This window comes from Sarcophilus harrisii, chromosome 1, assembly GCF_902635505.1.
Source record: "Sarcophilus harrisii chromosome 1, mSarHar1.11, whole genome shotgun sequence".
Classification (NCBI taxonomy): domain Eukaryota; kingdom Metazoa; phylum Chordata; class Mammalia; order Dasyuromorphia; family Dasyuridae; genus Sarcophilus; species Sarcophilus harrisii.
In genome coordinates, this window is record NC_045426.1 from 56,950,497 (window position 1) to 56,969,674 (window position 19,178).

At 36.0% G+C, this 19,178-nt stretch overlaps 1 protein-coding gene across 4 annotated transcripts in view; it reads left to right on the forward strand.

Moving 5' to 3' along the window:
- Positions 1–19,178, forward strand: part of CHCHD6 (coiled-coil-helix-coiled-coil-helix domain containing 6) — a 316,552-nt gene that overhangs the window by 82,708 nt on the left and 214,666 nt on the right. The gene's annotated exons all lie outside the window — the stretch shown is intronic.

Here is a 19,178-nt window from a genome sequence, read left to right on the forward strand (position 1 = left end):
TTCCAAGCTGTTGACTCTCTTCCATACCTTTCATTTCTTTTCTCATTTTTTCTTCTACTTCTCTTATTTGCCTTTTACTCTTTATGAACATTTCCAAGAAGCCTCTTTGGATTTCATGTCACTCTTTGAGATTTCCTCTGTGGACATTTTGTCCTCGTCTGAGTTGTTTTGGTCTTCCCTGTCACCATAGTATCTTTCTATATAGTCAAGGTTCTTTTCTGTTTCTTGATCATTTTATTTCCTTTTCTTTTTGTATTTCCTAGTTTTTTAAACTATTATGGTTGAGCTGTGCTTCTGGGGAAAAGGGTGCTGTTTCAAGCTTCCTGAGCATCTCTGAGCCTCAATTTTCAGCATGGGGCTTGTGTTTGATGTTTTGCTCACAGCGATAGGTAACATTATCTGCTCTTTCCAGGAAATAGTCTGGTTTCCCAGAATTTTATTTCTGAGCTGGTACTAGGGACTGCCCCACTGATCTGTTTCACTACTGATCCAGGACTGAAGGACTTAGTTGCTGATCTGCTGTGATTAAGAGCCTCTCACTGACTTTCCCAGACTCCATCTTAGCTGGGTTGAGCTTTTTGCTCAGCCTTTTTGCCCTAGTGAGACTGACTTTTCCTCAAATGCTTCCACTCTGTCTGGAACTGGAGGGTGGTTTTTTCCATCAGATTTTGTTCAGAGGCTTGGTTTCATGTGGTTTTCAAGGGAAACTGGGAGAGCTTGAGCAGCTTCCTGACTTTACTCTACCATCTTGGTTCTACCCCCCAGAAGTAATATATTTCCTTCTATTCCCATTCAGTTTTCTCCAGACAACTATTATATTTCACTTTTCCAAACTTTTATTCCTCTACTTAACTTCTTTTTTGTTTATTTTGTGGTTAGATTTATTTAGTTATATGAAAAAAAAGTTCTCTAGTAGTTTCAATTTCCTCCTGTAACTCAAGTCAACTTCTTCAAAAATTTAGATTCTGTGCCATTTGGTATGTATATGCTCAATATTGATATGATTTAATTGTTTTTGATAACTTTTAACAAGATAGAATTTCCTTCTTCATCTCTTTTAATTAGATGTTTTTGCCTTTATTTTGTCTGAGATCATGATTGCTATCCCTCCTTTCTTTCTTTTAGCTGAAGCATAATAGATTCTGATCAAGCCCCTTACCTTTACTGTGGGTGTGTTTTTTTGTTTCAAATGTGTTTCTTGTAAACAATATATTGTAGGACTCTAATTTTTAAATCTATCATGCTATCGCTTCCATTTTATGGGTCCGTTTACCCCATTTACATTTATAGTTAAGATAGCTATGTATTTCCCTTCATGCTAATTTTCGTTTTCTTTCTTATACCTCACTCTTTCCCTTCTCATAAGTGTTTTCTTCTGATCACCTCTTACCCCAAGATATCTTCTCTTTTATCAGTCCACCCCTCCCTGCCCCCGCTTCTATTATTTCCTCCCCCCCCCTTTTTTTTTTTTTTTTACTTATAGGGTAAGATAAGTTTCTATATCCAGCTGAGTGTGTATGTTCTTCCTTCTTTAAGCCAATTTTAAGGTTTAAACTTTGGCCATACCATCAACCCCTATGTTTCCCTTCATTATAATAACTCTTTTTTGTAATTTAGTTTACTCCATTAAATCTCCCCCACTTCTTCTTCCAGTGCACTTTTTGTTACCCTTTTATTTTATGACCATATATCCATAACCTTTGCTTACATATCTCCTTTTAATTGTTCTTATAGTAAAAAATTTGTTGAGTTACAAATATTACTTTGCCATATAGAAATGTAAACAATTTAACTTTGTTTAATTTCTTATGTTTTCTTTGTTCATTTTTATGTTTTCCTCAGGTCTTGCATTTGGAAGTCAATTTTTTTATTCAGCCATGGTCTTTTAATTAGAAATGCTTGAAACTTCTCTATTTCATTAAATCTCCATTTTCTTTCCCCTGAAAAAGTTATATTTAGTTTTGGTGGGCAGGTGATTCTTGGTTGTAATCCTAACTTCTATGTCTTCTGTTATATCATATTCCAAGCCCTCTGGTTCTTTAACATGGAAGCTGTCAGATTCTGCATAATCCTGACTGTTGCTTCATGTTTCATGCTTCATGAATTGTTTCTTTTTGGCTGTTTTCAATACTTTCTCCTTGATCTGTGAGCTCTGGAATTTGGGTATGATGTTTCTGGGGCTTTTTCATTTGAGGGTTTCTTTCATGCAATGACTGATGGTTTCTTTTGATTTATATTTTACCCTCTGGTTCTAATATATCAGGGTAGTTTTCTTTGATAATTTCTTGAAAGATGTTGTCTACACTTTTTTTTTAAATCTTGGCTTTATTATGTTATCTTTCTTGAGTATATTTTCTAGGTCACTTGTTTTCACTTTTTTTCCTTTTGTGATTTTGTTTTATTATATCTAGATGTCTCATAAAGTCATTAATTTCTACTTATTCAATTCATATTATTTATTTTTATTTTTTTCAATTGCTAATTTTTTTAAGGAATTGTTTTCTTCAGTAAGTATTTGTACTTCCTTTTTCATATGACCAATTCTATATTTAGGAAGTTATTTTCCTCAGTAAATTTTTGCATCTTTTCCCATGCTGTTGAATCTTTTTTCATGATTCTCTTGCATAAAAATTTATTTTTATCATTTTTTCTTCTACTTCTATAATTTTCTTGTTAAAAATCTTTTTAAGCTCTTCTAGTAATTCTTTTTGGGCCTGAGACTAAATTACATTTTTCTTTTGAGGCCTCACATGTAGCTATTTTAACTTTATTGCTCTCCAATTTTAAGCCTTGATCCTTCCTATTTTCATAGTAACTTTCTTTAGGTAAGATTTTTTTTTTTTTTTTTTGCTCATTTTTTTCTGCCTTTTTTGTGACTTTGTGTTCTTATGTGAGAGTTAGGTTTGGGGCCTTTGTTATCCCAACCTTTTTATGCTGGGGCTCCGAGCTTTGACCAGACTTCAGAAGGGCTTAGCTGCTTGCTTTCTCTGGGAGGGTAGGCTTCCTTCTAGCTTGTACTAGAGTTGGGATCTCCCTATCCTCTGGGTGTGGGGTTTAGTTGCTGACCTGCTCCAGGAGTGGAGCCTTACTGCTGGGTTACTATGGTAATAGTCTTTCTGGTGAGTGGCTGTGGAGGAGATATGTTGTTCCTGGTCTGTCCCTGGGAGTGCACCCCTCCTTCTGGGTTGCTATGGAAACAGAGTTCTCTGCTGTTAGGCTCCAGAAGCAGGGTCTCACTATTGACTAATCCAGAGGTGGAGCTTCACCACTGGCCAGCAATAGGGTCCAAGTGTTGTGGTTTGTGCTGGGGTGGGGTCTTACTATGCGCGCTGCCCAAACTGCTCACTTGCCTAGCTGACTTGGCTTGCCTAGCTGGCTTGCAGGAGAGCATGGCCTCTCTCATGGATTGTCCCTAATTTGCAGACTTACTGCAGGACAGTAGGGTTGAGGCCATTTACTGCTATTCCTTCTCTTGGACCTTGTTCCCTTCCCCCACCAGTGAGACAATCGTTCCTGTGCTGATAAGCTGCTTTCCTCCTCATAGATAAGTTCTGAGGTGGCGTTCTCATTGTTTGGAGGGGAATTTTGGAGGGCTTAAGAAGTTTTCCTTCTTTATTCTGCCATCTTTTCAATAGAAGTACCTAATAAGTTACTTTGGTTATAGTTTTCTTCCTTTTTTTTTCTCATTTTACTCATATTCCTGCCTATTTTGTGACTTTTAATTTTACATTAAAGTTGCATAGGTAATATGGGTGCCTAGCCACCAGCTTGCTTTTCTGGGGACCTGGGGTCTTCCTGAAGCCTGCAATACCAGAGCGTAGGACTCTAGATGCTGATTTGCTGCGATTTGGTCTGCTGCTGTCCAGAAACTCATGCACTAAACTGTTTCCCTTTTAGCAAAGTGAAACAGACTTTTCTTGCTGACCTTCCAAGTTGTCTTGGACTGGAAAATTGTTTTACCCTGTCCTCTTGTTTGTTCTGATGCTCCAGAATTTGTTTTGAAGCATAATTTTATAGTTGTTTGAAGATGAATTTGGGAGTGTTCAGACTAGTTTCTGATTTACTCAACTATCTTGGCTCTGCACTCAGTGAAGAATTATGAAGCAAAAATTGTTGCTTAGGTTTTTAAGCACCTTGAGGACAGAATCCATGTCTTGTACATCTTTGTATCTTCCACAGAATTTAGTATAGCATTTTATATAAAGTAGGTATTCAATATAATTATTAAATGAATGACAGCAAATAATTTTCTTGTAATTCAGTTTCTCAATGATTCTCAATGATCCTAGCTCTTCCCTGATCCTGGATCTTTTCTGGGAAGGATCAGTGACTTAAAAGAAGAATGTAAGGAAAGCAAAAGCATAACTTTGTTTACATGTCAGGTTTATCCTAAATTTCATTAGGAGAATGCCTACCTTAGGTTCTGTTCCATCTTAAACTTATTATGTAGCAGGCATGTATTAGCTCTTGGAATTAAAATGTTTGAGTTTGCAGTAACTTGTGAGTCTAGTAAATACTTAAATTCCAGGTATCTCAAATTCACCAGCAAGAGTATGTCAATAAATTGCAAAGAAAAAAAAAATCTGTTTTTACCTAACCTTTTCCTTACAGGCATCCTCTCCTCCTCAATGATAAAGTTCAAGAATTACCTTCTTCATGAAGCCTTTCCTCATTACCCCCTCATTGCTAATGCCTCTTTTCCTGAGCTACCTTGTATTTAGCTACTTTGTATATATTTTCATTCCTTCTCCCCATACCCATCCAGTCAGTTGCTAAATACTATAAATTTTGCCTTTCTAACATCTGCCATATATATTATCTTTTCTGACACTGCCATCCCTCTGGAAGAAGCTGTTATTACCTCATGCTCACCCTGTTGCAGTAGCTCTTTCTGGTTAGTGTTCCTGCCTTACCTTCCCCTATTTTAGTCCATTGTCCATTCAGCTGGCCAAGTGATCTTCCTAAAGCGGAAGTCTGACCACAACACCCTAGCCTACCCCCATTAAGTAAACTCTAGTGACTCTCTTATTACTTCCAGGATCTATAGAATGTACACTATTTGGCTTTTAGAGCTCGTTATAATATGGCCCCTTCCAGCCTTTCCGGATTTATGTAACTTACTCTCCTCCTTATACTCTACGATCTAGTGACAAGTCTGTCTCAGACTTGTGCACTTTCACTGGCTGTGCTCTCACCTTTCCTCCCCTTCCCATCCCCCACTCCCCATTTTGAATATTCTCCTTCTATATTCTGGCTCCCGATTTCCTTCAAATCTCAGTTAAAACCCCACCTTCTTTTGAAGCCTTTGCCAATCTCTCTTAATGCTTAGTGTCTCCCGTCTATGATTATCTACAATTTTTCCTGTGTATATTTTAATATAGTTGTTTGCATGTTGGGTTTCCCAATTTGAGTTCCTTTAGTGCTTAGCACGGTGCCTGGCACATAGTAGGTGCTCAGTAAATGCATGTTGATTTTATAGTTATGCTATATATAGGTTATTCCTAAAGTCTTAGTGCAGTTTTCTGAAAAAGCAACAGCAAATTGCAATAGTCCTTGCTTGTGAACAGTAAACATACCTCATATAGATGACTAACATTTAGATAATTAACATCAACTCATGATTTGAATATACATGTACAGACATGGGGATCTGAACTTCTTTTTCTTGATCTCTGATCAAGATATTCCTCCAGAAAGCATCTCCTTGGCCATGGGGAAGGGAGGAGAGTTTGTCCCTGGTATTTTTTTGTAGTATTAAGAAGAGGAAATTCTTCTTTTCCCCTTCCATTTTTCTCTCTAATATCCCATGTTCCTCAGAATCAAATTCCTGATGTGTTAGAATCTTGGAAGATTGGATAGCTAGGGCTAAAAAGGTAGCAGTGAAGTAAGAATGTAGTAGATATTTTGAACTATCATGTCCTTATGGACACTAAATTTGACTATTTTCATTTCAGAGCCAGGTTGCAGTATTAGTACCCCAGAACTAAGATCCTCTACTGATTCTTTCATTCTTTCTTTTTATCTTCCTGTCATGTCCCTCTCATCTTCTCTCTTCTCTTCCTTCTCTCTCCTTCCCTGCCTTTCCCCTTCCTTCTCCCTCTTCCTCTCACTTTCCCTCTCCTTCTCTTTTTCCCCTCCTTCCTCTTTCCCTCCTTTTTTTCCTGCCTTTCTCCCTTCCACCCTTTTCCTCTCCTTTTCTCCCCTCCCCTTTCCTCTTCCTTCCTCTTTTTTTTCCTTTTCTCTCACCCTCTATTTTCACTTTTCTGTCTCTCTCCACATAAAGAAATAAGACGAGGACTTAACAAAAACTCAAAATCTTTTCACCTATCCCAGCTGGCATCTTTGGAAAATCCTGCTGTTTTTTTTTTTTTCTACAATAGTGTCCAAAAGAAGATAGAGATTAGGGGAAGGATGAGAAATCTCAAAAAATAAATGAGATACAGATGTCAGGATCACATGTAACTGAGTTTAGCCTGAGAAGTGGTAGGCAGAGGGGAAGAAAGAGAGGTTGGAATTTAGTGGTCATATTTGTATATTTTTTTAATCCTTTTGTGGTTAGACTGATATTCATGAAGCAACAGACTCCTAGCAAGGCAGTGAACAACAAGCCTGATGATTAATTGCTCTTTTTAAATTGTAATTATGTCACTCACCAGAACCCATGAACATTAATTCTCGATTTACTGAGTGAGTAATTGAATAATGAAGGGTCTGCCTGTTTGTTGTGCTCTATTCTTGCCCATGTGTCTCCACAATGCCAGGCCCTTTTGTGTTCCATAGTCTTTGAATGTGGCCTTTTCGTTTAGTTTTGATTTTGGTATCTAATGTGAGTACTCTATTGTGAGTTGTCTCTGGCATTGTTTTCCATTGGCAGGTAAATTCAAGATCAATCTTTCTGATAAACACTGCAGTACCTTTTAGTTTCATCCCAAAAAATCTTGTTTTCTTCTCCATTGATGCCTTACCTAATTTTACTTATTTTTCTTTCAGATTTGGGAATGAAACTTTTGCTTATATTATGTAACATTTTGTGGAGTGGAAAGTCTTGGCCTCCTCTGGGGAAAGATCTGTGATTTAAAAATTCTTTTCTTTCTCATCCATAAACTGACTTGCAGGAGGACACTTTGATTTAGTAGTTAGTTGGAAATGGTGATGTGGGAAAAGTAGATTTTATCTTCAATTCTTTTGTCACCTGGACTGGCTAGTATTTTGAGATGTTTATTTAACATTAATAACATATATTGGATTGCTTGCCATCTACGAGGGGGGTGGGGAAAGGAGGGGAAAATCTTGAAACACAAGGCTATTCAAGGGTTAATGTTGAAAAATTATCTGTGCATATGTTTTGAAAATAAAAAGCTTTAAAAAGTTAAAAAAAGAAATGTTTGTTTAAGATAGCTTTGGGAACTCTTCTAGAGTTATCCCAAGTTATCCCACTCCGCTCTAATCATTGGACACTGTATCCTGTTGGTTAGAGACCAATTTCCAATTTTGCTCCCTCAAGTTCTTGAGACCTTGCCATCTGCCTTGTTATTTTCCCTGCTGTAATTTCAGGACTACTTTGCCTTTTTAACTGTTGGGAACTGAACATAAAGTTTCCTTTATGTGCGATTTTCCCCAATGATATGTGAGCTTTTTGAAAGTTGCTGAATCAATAAACATTTATTAAGTACCTACAGCATGCCAGGCACTGTGCTAAGTGCTGAAGATAGAAAAAAGATAAGACAGTCCCTGATTTCAGAGAATTTATAATCCCATGGGGGAAGGCAGGGCACAAAAGGAAGCTTAAAAGGATGGGGGTTGGAGACATTATGTTTGTGGTATGTGAACCAAGAGACCAGCCAATAGAAAGTGAAGTTACTTGGAAAGTTCTGCACTCTCTATAAAGAAAAGCTTTGGAAGGACTTTATGGATCCACCCTTTAGATTTCCAGAGAGAACAACTGAGAATATTGAGAACATGTTGATATAACAACTGGATCAGTCTGCATGATGATGAGATTTCAGCTGAAGAGCATGCCCTGGGAAAGTATGATATTTTTGGAGTTGAGATCAAGCACAGCTATTGATGGAAAATGAAGAGGTGGGAAGGTCTTAATTTTCTATTTGTATCTCCTTCACTTAGCACAGTGCTTGATACATATAGTAAACAATAAATTTCCATTCTATTCCATTTCATTCAATAGCAGATTGTCTTTTTGGATAGGGTATATCCTCTATCCAAATGAGACATCTGTTCTTTGAGACCTCCTGAAAACCTAATCTTTTTTGCTCTATATGTTTCTGAGTTCTCAAATATTCCTAGTAAGAATAATATCCTCTTTTTTAAAAAAAATAGATGACTAACTAGACCCAATATCATTATTAGAGTGAGAATATTTTATATTCAACTATACATAGTCTGATGAATACTGTTCTTCTTTTATTGTGAAAACAGTAGATAAGATTTAGAAGTGCAATCTGGGGCTAGGCCAGCTTTATTTTTAACTCTTCAGTGGAGCAGAACTACCTGGGCCACATAGAGACCTTGGCTTTATTATCATTAAGTGAACTAACCAACCACAATAAAACATTCTAGTAACAATAATATCATTGTCCATGATACAGGGAACATTAAATTTGGCCTGCTGAAAACGGGGCCCCAGCCAGTCAGGCTGTATGACTGCTGTGTCTTCTAATGAACCTACTATTCTGTTCACATTCATTTGACACTAAAGCTTGAACAAAGGGATGAATGTAAGTGAAAAATGTTTTATGTCTTAAAGTTTGAGGTTTTGTGAGAGCACATTTGATTCTTATCTGTAGAAATAGAAAACAAGGCAAACCAAAGTAGACCAGTAGAAATACGCCTAGTGTCATGCATGTGTAGTTTTTGCATCCTCATTAATTCACTGTCTTATTTATTGTTTGTGAATTTGAAAGCATTCTACTTATGGTTTATGGATATGGAATAATCTTTATTGAATTTAGCAAACATGAATGCTAATTATGACGGGCATGAGCATTGCAGAAGATTCTGCCTCACTTTTATTGAAGCAGTTTACTGATTGAGGCTACAGAACCTCATTTTAAGCCTGTTTTCAAGTATAGACATGAACCAGATCATTCTGTCTTTCTTGCTTGCTTCTTGGAAGAAGAATTTTTTTCAACAGTAGATCCTGGGATCCCTTTTATGGATATGGCTAAAGGGAAAGTTCTTAGCTAAAGATAAAGTAGATAATTTCAGTTTCATGAAACTGAAAAGTTTTTGCCCAAACAAAATCAGTGCCCATAGGATAAGAAAGTTCGGTATTTGGGGAAAATTGTGTATATAGTATCTTTGATGAAGGCCCCATATCCAAAATTAACAGAAGTATGTGAGACCATAACCATTCTCCCATGCATAAATAGTCAAAGAATATCAACCAGCAATTCCACCTATCTTCCCAAAAAGCATTTTGAATGATTTGAATGATTAATCATATAAAAGATCACTAATTATAAGAGAGATGCACATCAAAAGAAATCTGAGATTTTACTTTATACTTAGCAAAATAGCAAAGCTAATAAAGCATGGAAATAATCAATGTTGGATGTAGACGTGTACAAACAGGCACACTTAAACTACACAACTGGTGGAGCTATAATTGATCCAGCTATACTGGAAAGCAATTTGGAATCAAACTAAGACTCTGGCTGAAATGTTCAAGTACTTTTACTCAGCGATCCCATTGCTAGACAGATGAGGTCAAAGACAGAATATTTCTAAATACATAATATTCATGGCAGCATTTTTTTCATAGAGTTAGAAACAAAGTTGATGTATGTTGATGTATGTTGACTGGGGAATGACTAGATAATATTTGGTACATGAATATAATGAAATATTACTGCATCATGAGGAATAATACATGTGGAGCAGTAGGGAAAAGCTTTGCAAGATTTATTTAAGCCAATGCAGAATAAACTAAGTAAAACTAGGAAACTATATAAAATGACTGTATTTTAAGTGAAAAGAACAAGTAATTGAAACTGAGCAGGATATAATTGTAATTCTCAAATCACAGAGAAAAGTTGAGAATATAAATCTGTCATAACAGAAATGCTGAGGGAGCTATGAAAATGGAATGTTGAATATACATTCATAATCAGTAGATATGTTGGTTGGTTTGGTTGAATTTGGAAAGGAATATGATATAAACATAAAATCAAAAACAAAATTTACAAATCTTAATATTAGATCCTGTGGCTTGATATCATCTTATTATTTATAGCTTTGGCCAGACTGGCCAGGTATTCATTAGATCCTATTTTTGAACTGCAGGATTCTCTCTTTCCTAATTAAAGAGAATATCTTCTAGGGTAGAGTAGATGAGCGAATTATTCTTCTGTTGGAGTTCTGCATTTCTCCAAAGATGGGGACTAATCTGAGCTATTAGAGTGTGTGATGAACTTGGTTAAGTTCTCACAGTAAATTTTATTTTTTCTTTCTTTGTTTTTAATATAAAGTTTTTTATTTTCAAAACATGTACATAAAATAGTTTTCAACATTGACTGTTGCAAAACCTTATGTTTTAAATTTTTTTCTCCTCCCTTTCCCTCACCCCCTTCCTTAGACATCAAGTAATCCACTATATGTTAAACATGTGCAATTCTTCTATACATATTTCCACAGTTATCATGCTGCACAAGAAAAGTCAGATCAAAAAGGAAAAAAAAATGAGAAAGAAAACAAAATGCAAACAAGCCACAACAAAAAAGGGAAAATACTATGTTGTGATCCATACTCAGTCCCCACAGTCCCCACAGTCCTCTCTCTGAATGCCAATTGTTCTCTTCATCATAAGATTATTCGAACTGATCTGAATCATCTCATTGTTGGAAAGAGCTACATCCATCAGAATTGATCATCATATAATTATGTGTTGCTGTGTACAATGATCTCCTTAACCTTAACTTTCTAAAAAAATATTCATTACAAATCTGTAACAGAACTTTCTCCCTTTCTCCTAGGAAACTTTAGTGGGATTTCCTACTTGATTTTTCAATGATAAGTTTTTATTCTCATTTACAAAAATTGTAATCCTGTCTTTTGACATGAGTGGGGCCAGGTTTTTGTGAGAGCAACATTCACAAGGTTATAATTCTGTGTCATTTTTAAAGAGGTATTATAACATCTGAAATGCATTTGTCTTGGCAGTTTTTCTCAACCCCCCACAAAGCTTTCTGAGTATAGTTAAAGTCTACTACATCTCTACCCCATATCCAGGTGAAAGTGTAGTGATATTTGGGACCTATTTAAGTTGAATATCCTTTAAATAATTTGACTGTTTGAAATAGAATCTATATACCAGCTATCCAGGGGGTGACTTTAAATATGGAAACAATATTTTTAAAAATTCACATATGGGAATGAAGCATCAAGGTTATGGTTATCTCATAATACCAGAAAGTATCTGCCTGATAGGACTACAGTTAAGGGTTTTTTCTATGTATTCAATTGATTTTGAAGATAACTTATCAGGATAAGATACCAAACAAGATACCTGAATAACTATCATAAAGCAAAATAGTGTAAGTTCAAAATGGATACAAAGTACAGTTAGAACTCAGAGAAGGGAGGAGTATTACATCTGCTTAGTGGCGGAAGGTAATCAGGAAAGCTTTCATAAATGATGTGAAATGGGCCTTGAAGAAATGGGTAAGATTTGACAGGTAGCTATTGTGGCGGGGCAGTGCATTCCAGTTGGAGAAAAGCCATATGAATAAAGATACAGAGGCAGGATATGGTACATTCAGTGAACAGTAGTCCAGTCTAAAATACAGGATTATGTGTAATTGAGAGGCATGAGATAGGACCTGAAAAAACAACTTACACTTGTATTGTAAAAACAAAGGGGGTTGGACCTAATTCCATTTGTTTTACTTAAAAAGGAAACACTAAATTCTTAGTGACTTGATCATTTCTTGTAATTTCACCTATCATTGGTACTCAATTTACTTTATTTCTAGAGATAGGAATGGAGACCTAATAGGAAGGTTATAAAGAGAAGAAAGTACGATAAAACATAAAATCACAGAATTGGAGATTTGAGGAATCCCTAAATTAAAAGCATTCTCTAGTTTGCCACTACTGTATATCTATATGGATAGGGGAAAATTGAAAACCAAAAGTAAGCTATTGGAAGTTTCCTTCACAGATAGAGAGGATCTTAGTTGGCTTTTGCTTCACGCAAAAGGTCTAAGCAAGCTTACCTATTTGTCCAGTGGTTTTAGACTTTACACATTCTGAAGAAATCCTATAGCTTTGTGCCCTGAGCCTGGAAGCAATCTTTTTCATCATAATAAGCAGTGTGACTGTTGAGGAAAGGAAGAAGAAGATAAGTGACGGGACAGCTTAGTGCCACTGTCTGATTCCAATCATCTTTGTCAAGAGAGAATGTTTGGAAGAGATGAATAATCTTTCCCAACTGCATTTTTTTTCTCTTCCTAAAGCCTTGTGCTGTGTGCGTCTAATGTGTATTTAATAAGGTTTCTCATTCTTTCTTTTTTTTTTTTCTTGAAATGTCTGTAATTTTTGCTTCACAGTTTGAAGCACAGAATTATAATCAAGGAGGGAAGGGGAGGGGAGAGGGAAAAGAAAGCCAAGTGCCATGTTAGAGGTTCCAGAAGGAGATTGGCTCAGCAGAGTGACAAGGTGCAAAGGAGTTTACATGCCTTCGATGCTAAGATATGTGAGGTGGGTATTAAACAGTAAGGTCCAAATTTGATCTCCTTAGATGAGGTTTGAGGTTTTAAGGTGTCGAAGCCAGAGAGATTCCCAGAATTGAATGGCAAATGGAACTTCAGAGTTTTGATTCTTAGGGTAGAATTTGTTCTTTGAATGTATGTTTAGAGTGAGGGGGGAGAAAATAGGGAGTGAATGACCCTTCCCAAAGAGGTCTGTCTTCCTTCCTTCCTTCCTTCCTTCCTTCCTTCCTTCCTTCCTTCCTTCCTTCCTTCCTTCCTTCCTTCCTTCTTTCCTTCTCTCTCTTTCTCTTTTTTCTTTCTTTCTTGTTATTAAAATAGCTTCTTTAAGAAATCCAGTTCTTGCTATGTTATTCCAGAATTTTATGTTATGAATCTAATTCCCTAGAGTCAAGGTCAACAGCAAATTAGATCTAGAAAACCAAATTCTCATCTTTCATTGGAAATGGCTCAGTTTTCCATGCTATTCTTTTTCTGTAAATGAAAAGAAATTATAAGACCATTATCTGATCACTCTTTTCCCATAATACAACAATACATCATGATTTTGCCTTATATTATAGACATATATATGTTTTCCCCACTTTCCATCTACCCACTAGAATAAGTTTCTAAGGACCGCTATTTCTATTAATTTAGCCACAGTGCTTTACACATGATTTAGTAAATGTTTTTTTTTTAATTGAATTGGTGAAAAAAATTGGAATATCTGTTCTAGTACACATTGCTATTGCTGGTAACTGTATATCCTACATTATATCTAGTTTCATGCCTCTACCTAAGCTTTTTAGATAGACATGAGAGTGCTATTTTTAGAGCAGACTTGGAATCTAGAACTATGTAGTCTCAGATAATGAAAGAGAACCTTAGTAAAGTATCTTAGGACTTTTGTCATTAGAGCTCACAGGATAATTTCATAGAGACTACTTGACAAATGTCCTGATCAAATATCCCATGCTTATGTCTTTAGGAGGGGCATCTTTCTTTCAAGATTTTCAAGGCCATCAGAGATATGATTGTATTTATCAGAAGAAGAATAGGTTTGGGGCATGAGACAGAGAAGGATATAATAGCTGTCTTAAAATTTTTGAAGGGATGCCATATAGAAGAGGGATTAGACTGCATATTTTTAAAGAACAACTAGAAATGGTAGATGGAAGTTGCAGCAACATAGGTTTAGCTTTGATATAAGGAAAAACTCCCTGGCTAATATATCTGCTCATGGAATGGACTCTCTCAGAAGTACTAAGCTCCTAGTCACTGGAACTCTTGGATAGCTACTTCTTTGAAATATTCTTGAGAGGATTTTTCTTCCCATGTGGTTTGGACTAGATAACCTTTGAGAGTCCTTTCCTTATGTCAGATTCTGTGAGTCTGGTTAGGGAAGGTGAAGTACAATTTGGGGAAATGACTGCCTAAATATTATGCAGTAAACCAGGAATCAAGATGGATATAGAAGTTGAATTTATTACTTGATCACTCACAAATAATCTAACTCATCTACCATGTTTTATAGATGAAGAAACTTAGGTCCAGAGAAGGGAAATAACTTCTAAAACAGAATTTATCTTAGATTCTTTTGCTTTATTAGTCTCTTATTGATTATTCTGAACATGATTTTGATGTATTACATGAGGTGCTCTGGTAATGTGCCTCCTTTAAAAATTTTTTGTTGTTGATGATACTCATCTTGTTCAACAGTAATTGCACAAAGCTCTTCACTTCCCATATTCTGATTATGCTGTTTGATTTTCATTCCTAAGTATGCCTAAATAATCCAAATAAATATATGACCTGTTGTCAGACTTATTAAGGTCATTTGAATCCTGTATTGCTTTGCTAAACAATGTATACTCTTCTTTCATTTCTCACCCTTCTCCAATTCCTCCACTCCTAACTTCTGTCTCTATAAACTTCACATCCAGAAATTTAATAAGACTCAGTACCGTTAACAGGATCATAGATGAAAATGTAGAATGTCCTCGTATGCAAGACTGATTTGTGTATAACACTACATAACACTATATCTTCATCTTCCTGTGTGACCCACTGATGATAACTGACTATAGTCCATCAACCCATTGTTTCATTCCATTGAAGAATGTGAAACGTGGGATTGAATTGAAAAACTGACTAAAATATGATTGTATTACATCTATCTCTTTCTTTTGAATTCACATTCTTATCACTCCTTTAGAGAAGATTGTTTTACCTTTTTAGAACTTGTTTCTCTACAATACTATTGATATTCAGTACCTTTTCCTTCTATGTTTTTGGAGCCTGATTTTGTGGTTTCCCAATTTGCTCACTAATTCTAAGTCTTTCTAGGTGCCTTAGTTAAATTTAAGGTCTCTAAATTCCCAATATATTCTGTTTTCATTTTTGAAAAAAATATAAGCATCTTTTTGGCATTCTTCTAATCTTTAATACTTGTCTAGTCTTCTTTGAATTCTTAAAAACATTAGAATTATCAGACTGAATTTGGCTAATTCCTTAAGTTCCCTAAAGTGTATTTTTTTAAGGGCTTATAGATTTGAAAAAACCCTCCTGCTTTTCTTCCTTGGTTTTTCATTGTGTCTTATCTATTGCATTTGATAGCCCACATTTCTGTTGTTGGAGTGAGAAGGAAAGCTTTTGCTTTTTTCATTGAACTAAAATTATCTTTTTTCCTTTCTGTTTGTTAAGAAGACAAGAAAGCATTTTTTCCTTTTTTCTAATATACTTAAAGAAATATTTTTTAAAATTTCCTTGGCCTCCTGAATTGCATCTCATTTCCTGTTCTGGAGTTTTAGTGTCTTGCTCCTACAGGGTTTTATTATTTCTTTTTAAGGTAGACCATTCCTCCTTTTAAACCTGATTTTCACATTCACGTTCACAATTCAGAGTTATCTCTAAATGATGATGATGATGATAATGATGATTAGTATCATCTTACATTTATGAAGGGCTTTATAATTCTTTAGTATTTTCCACATATATTATTTGAATTGATCCTTATAGAACTCGGGAGGTAGGGCCAAGATGATGCAGTAGCAGGAAACAGTACATTGAGCTTCTTCCCCCACTATCCTCCACTTTACCCCTAGTGCACCAGGGGAAATCCAAGAAAAAGTAGTAGTATTTTTTTAGCTCAAGTTGGCATAGGGAGACAGATACGGAGGTTTGTAGATACTGGGGAGGAGCTCCACAAGATCACACTATCTCTGAGGGAGAAGCTGTGCACCAGGGTAAGATTAGGTCCCAAATCAACATCAGAACATTGTGATGGATGGAAACATCTGCCATCTGACAGCTTTGTCACCCATTACCCAGTTTTGAGTCTCAGATCTAGGATGTACCGTGGAGAGGGCCAATTCCCGTTAGTGTTATTGCAAAATAAAGACTGGTTGTAGGCTTTAAGTGGTGTACCAAGAGATCAAGTTCAAAAGCAAACAATATCGGTTTGGTTTGGACCTCAGAAGGAGAGCAGGGTCTCAATTAACAGCATTTAGCCATGTCTGAAACCTACAGAGGAGCAACCAACCATGATAGCAGGACAAATCATGATTCTAATGACAAGTCCAAAGTGAGGAAGTATGCTGAATGAACAAACAAACAAACAAACAAACAAAAAAAGAATCTCACCATTAAAAGCTGTTATGGTGATGGGAATGCTTAAGACATAAACCTAGAAGAAGAGAATGACTCAAACATCTGTAAATAAAGCCTCAATTTAAAACACAGCTCGGACAAAAATTCGACTAGAATTCCTGGAAGAAATGAAGCAAGATTTTTTTAAAGAGTAAAAAAATGTTTTTATTAATGAAATGAGAGTACTAGAAGAAAACGCAACCCCAGAAATAAGAACTATGGAAGAAAAATTGAAAAAAGGAATTAATAGCTTGCCAAGAAGAGGTACAAAACCTTGTCCAAACAAGTTTTACTGAAAATTACAATGGACCACACAGAAGCCAGAGATTGTATAACAAGAAATATTATATTCAAAAATCTGAAAAATAGAATATATAAAGTATCTCATAAAAACACAATTGACTTGGGAAGAAAGTTGAGAAGAAAAAATTTTTTAAAAATTATTGGATTATCTGAACTCCAAGTTAGAAGAATGATCTTCTGGCTGCACACTTTCCATGATCTTCCTCTGATTTCACGTGCTTTGTGTCTGAGGGAAGGCTTCTAGGGCTGCTACAGCTACTAGCCTGACCTCTATGTGAGGAGGAACGTGACCTTCCTTCTGACATTGGGCTTTCCATCTACTATTGCACCTTTTTTCTGAGGGAAGAGGAAAACAAAAGTTGGTGGGGAGTGAGACTTCTGCTTCCTCTTATCTTTTGCTTAAGAGGAAAAAGAAGTAAAAGAAAACCTTCCATCTGATTATGACTTCCATGTAGTGTGATGTTTGTTTCCTTTGTGAACTCCACCCTCTCTTGAAAGGAGAGTAGTGCCTTCTACTAAATGATTAGCATACATACAATTGATCATATTTTACACATCTCAAGAGATTCTGAACCCTGTGGGTCATCATTAAAACCCTATACATTCTCCCTCAGCACATAGTTCCTTACTCCCATCTCTCTCAGCTCTCCTACCCTTAAGTCCTAATGAAATGCTCTCTTCACTGGTCCATCTGGAATGCCTGTTCTGTAGACAACAAACTTGCCTTTATCCTAAGTCTTTTCCTCTCCATTGTATCTTCTAGCTCCCTCTAATGAGGCAATCATTCCTTCTTGTACTGGGAGTACTTTCACTCATTATTCATGGCTCATTGATCACTCTTCTACAAGTTCTGACAAACAAAAGTGGGGAAAATTGCACAGTAATTCTAATTGAGTCCAGTGCAGATCTGTTACAAACACAACTGGGTCCTCACAGCTGCTTGGCAGTCCTACGAACCTCTTTATCAGCTCACTATACCACTCCTTAGCAGCTTTTCAAAATCTTTTCATGTCTTTTCAAACCTACCACTGTTCCCTCTCCCCCATTCTCTCAGCAAGGAACTTTGCATATTTTACAGAAAAAAAATGAGGGTATTTGTATGTGTCTTTTGGCTCATATATCTTCTACCACTATCTTCTTCTTCATCTATCTCACACTGACTCCTTACTAAGGCAAATCTCTACCTTTACAGATGATCCCATTCTGTCCTGTCTTCTCTAACAGATTGTCCTCTTTCATCTCCCCTCTTTGACTTTGATCTTCAGTTGCTTTCTGTCTACAGATTCCTTATCTACTCTACAACTGTTCCCATGTCTCTTCTATTATGCTAATTATCATCCTGTATCTTTCTACCTTTTGTGGGTAAACTTGTGAAGGCCATCTTCAATAAGTGCTTCCACTTTATCTTATCTCACACTCTTATTTCCTCTGGATACATCTGTACTTGAACCTGAGTAACTCAGGTCTTCTGATTTATATTATACTCATTTTTCCCCTTAGCTTTTTCTAAATCCTGAAAAGTACTGATTAGGTGATTCCTCCAAAGCATGCTACTTTTTCTGCGTGTCCATTTTGTTTCTGCACAGATTCATTTTGTTTTATATAACAAAAGAGGACCTAAACAATTATATCTAAATCATATTTTTGTAAATTGAATCCTATATCAAATGAATAAAAGGAGCTGACTTCATGGAACTTATGAAATGATTTTCCTTTTTCCTTTTGAAAACACTAACCATATGGACACTAATGTTTACTAATATACATAAAGAAAATTCACTTCATTGGTCAGAACTTAAATCTTTCAGAAATGTTCTTTAAAAGTTTATTGTGTTATATTGTTAGTATCCTTACAAGATGTTAGTTAAGTCACTGGAATTAATAGAAACAATGCTTAAGTTTACACCTTTGAGAGTTCACACATGACAGAATCAGAATTCAGTTGGGAGAAGAGTAGAACCAAGATTCAGAGAGAGCTGGAGGCTGAAACTGGCAGACAAGCTGCAAGAGCTCTTGGAACCAAGGAGGGAGATAGGCCTCTTAAGAAAACTAACCAGGCTATTTTGGACTATATTTTAACCCCTGGCTGCATTTGGGGTGATTATTGATTTGAACTGAAATGAAGGCTGCCTCCAGAAAACCTCCCCAAGAAACCTGCTCTCAGAGAACCATCATATTTTAGAAAAAGAAGAGAACACTACATTTTGGCACCTGAACAGGGACTGATTTCAGTGGAAAAGCTCTGATCCTGATCCAGTGGGAAAGTCTCCTCACCCCAGAAATTAGGGTGAATACAACAAAGAAATTTTGTTAAAAGAGTTAAAGTAGAATTTCAGCTAAGGTGGGACAGATGTTTAGAAAACAGCCTTCTGTTTTTCTTCAAGGAAAATGTTTAAAGAACATTGTCAAGGTTGTGAAAAGCCAAGGTTTGATTATAATTTTGGAGCAGATCACTGAACTTTTAGAAACTGTAAAGTACATATGTCCTTGTTTCTCTATGGAAAAAGAATTGGATCTAAA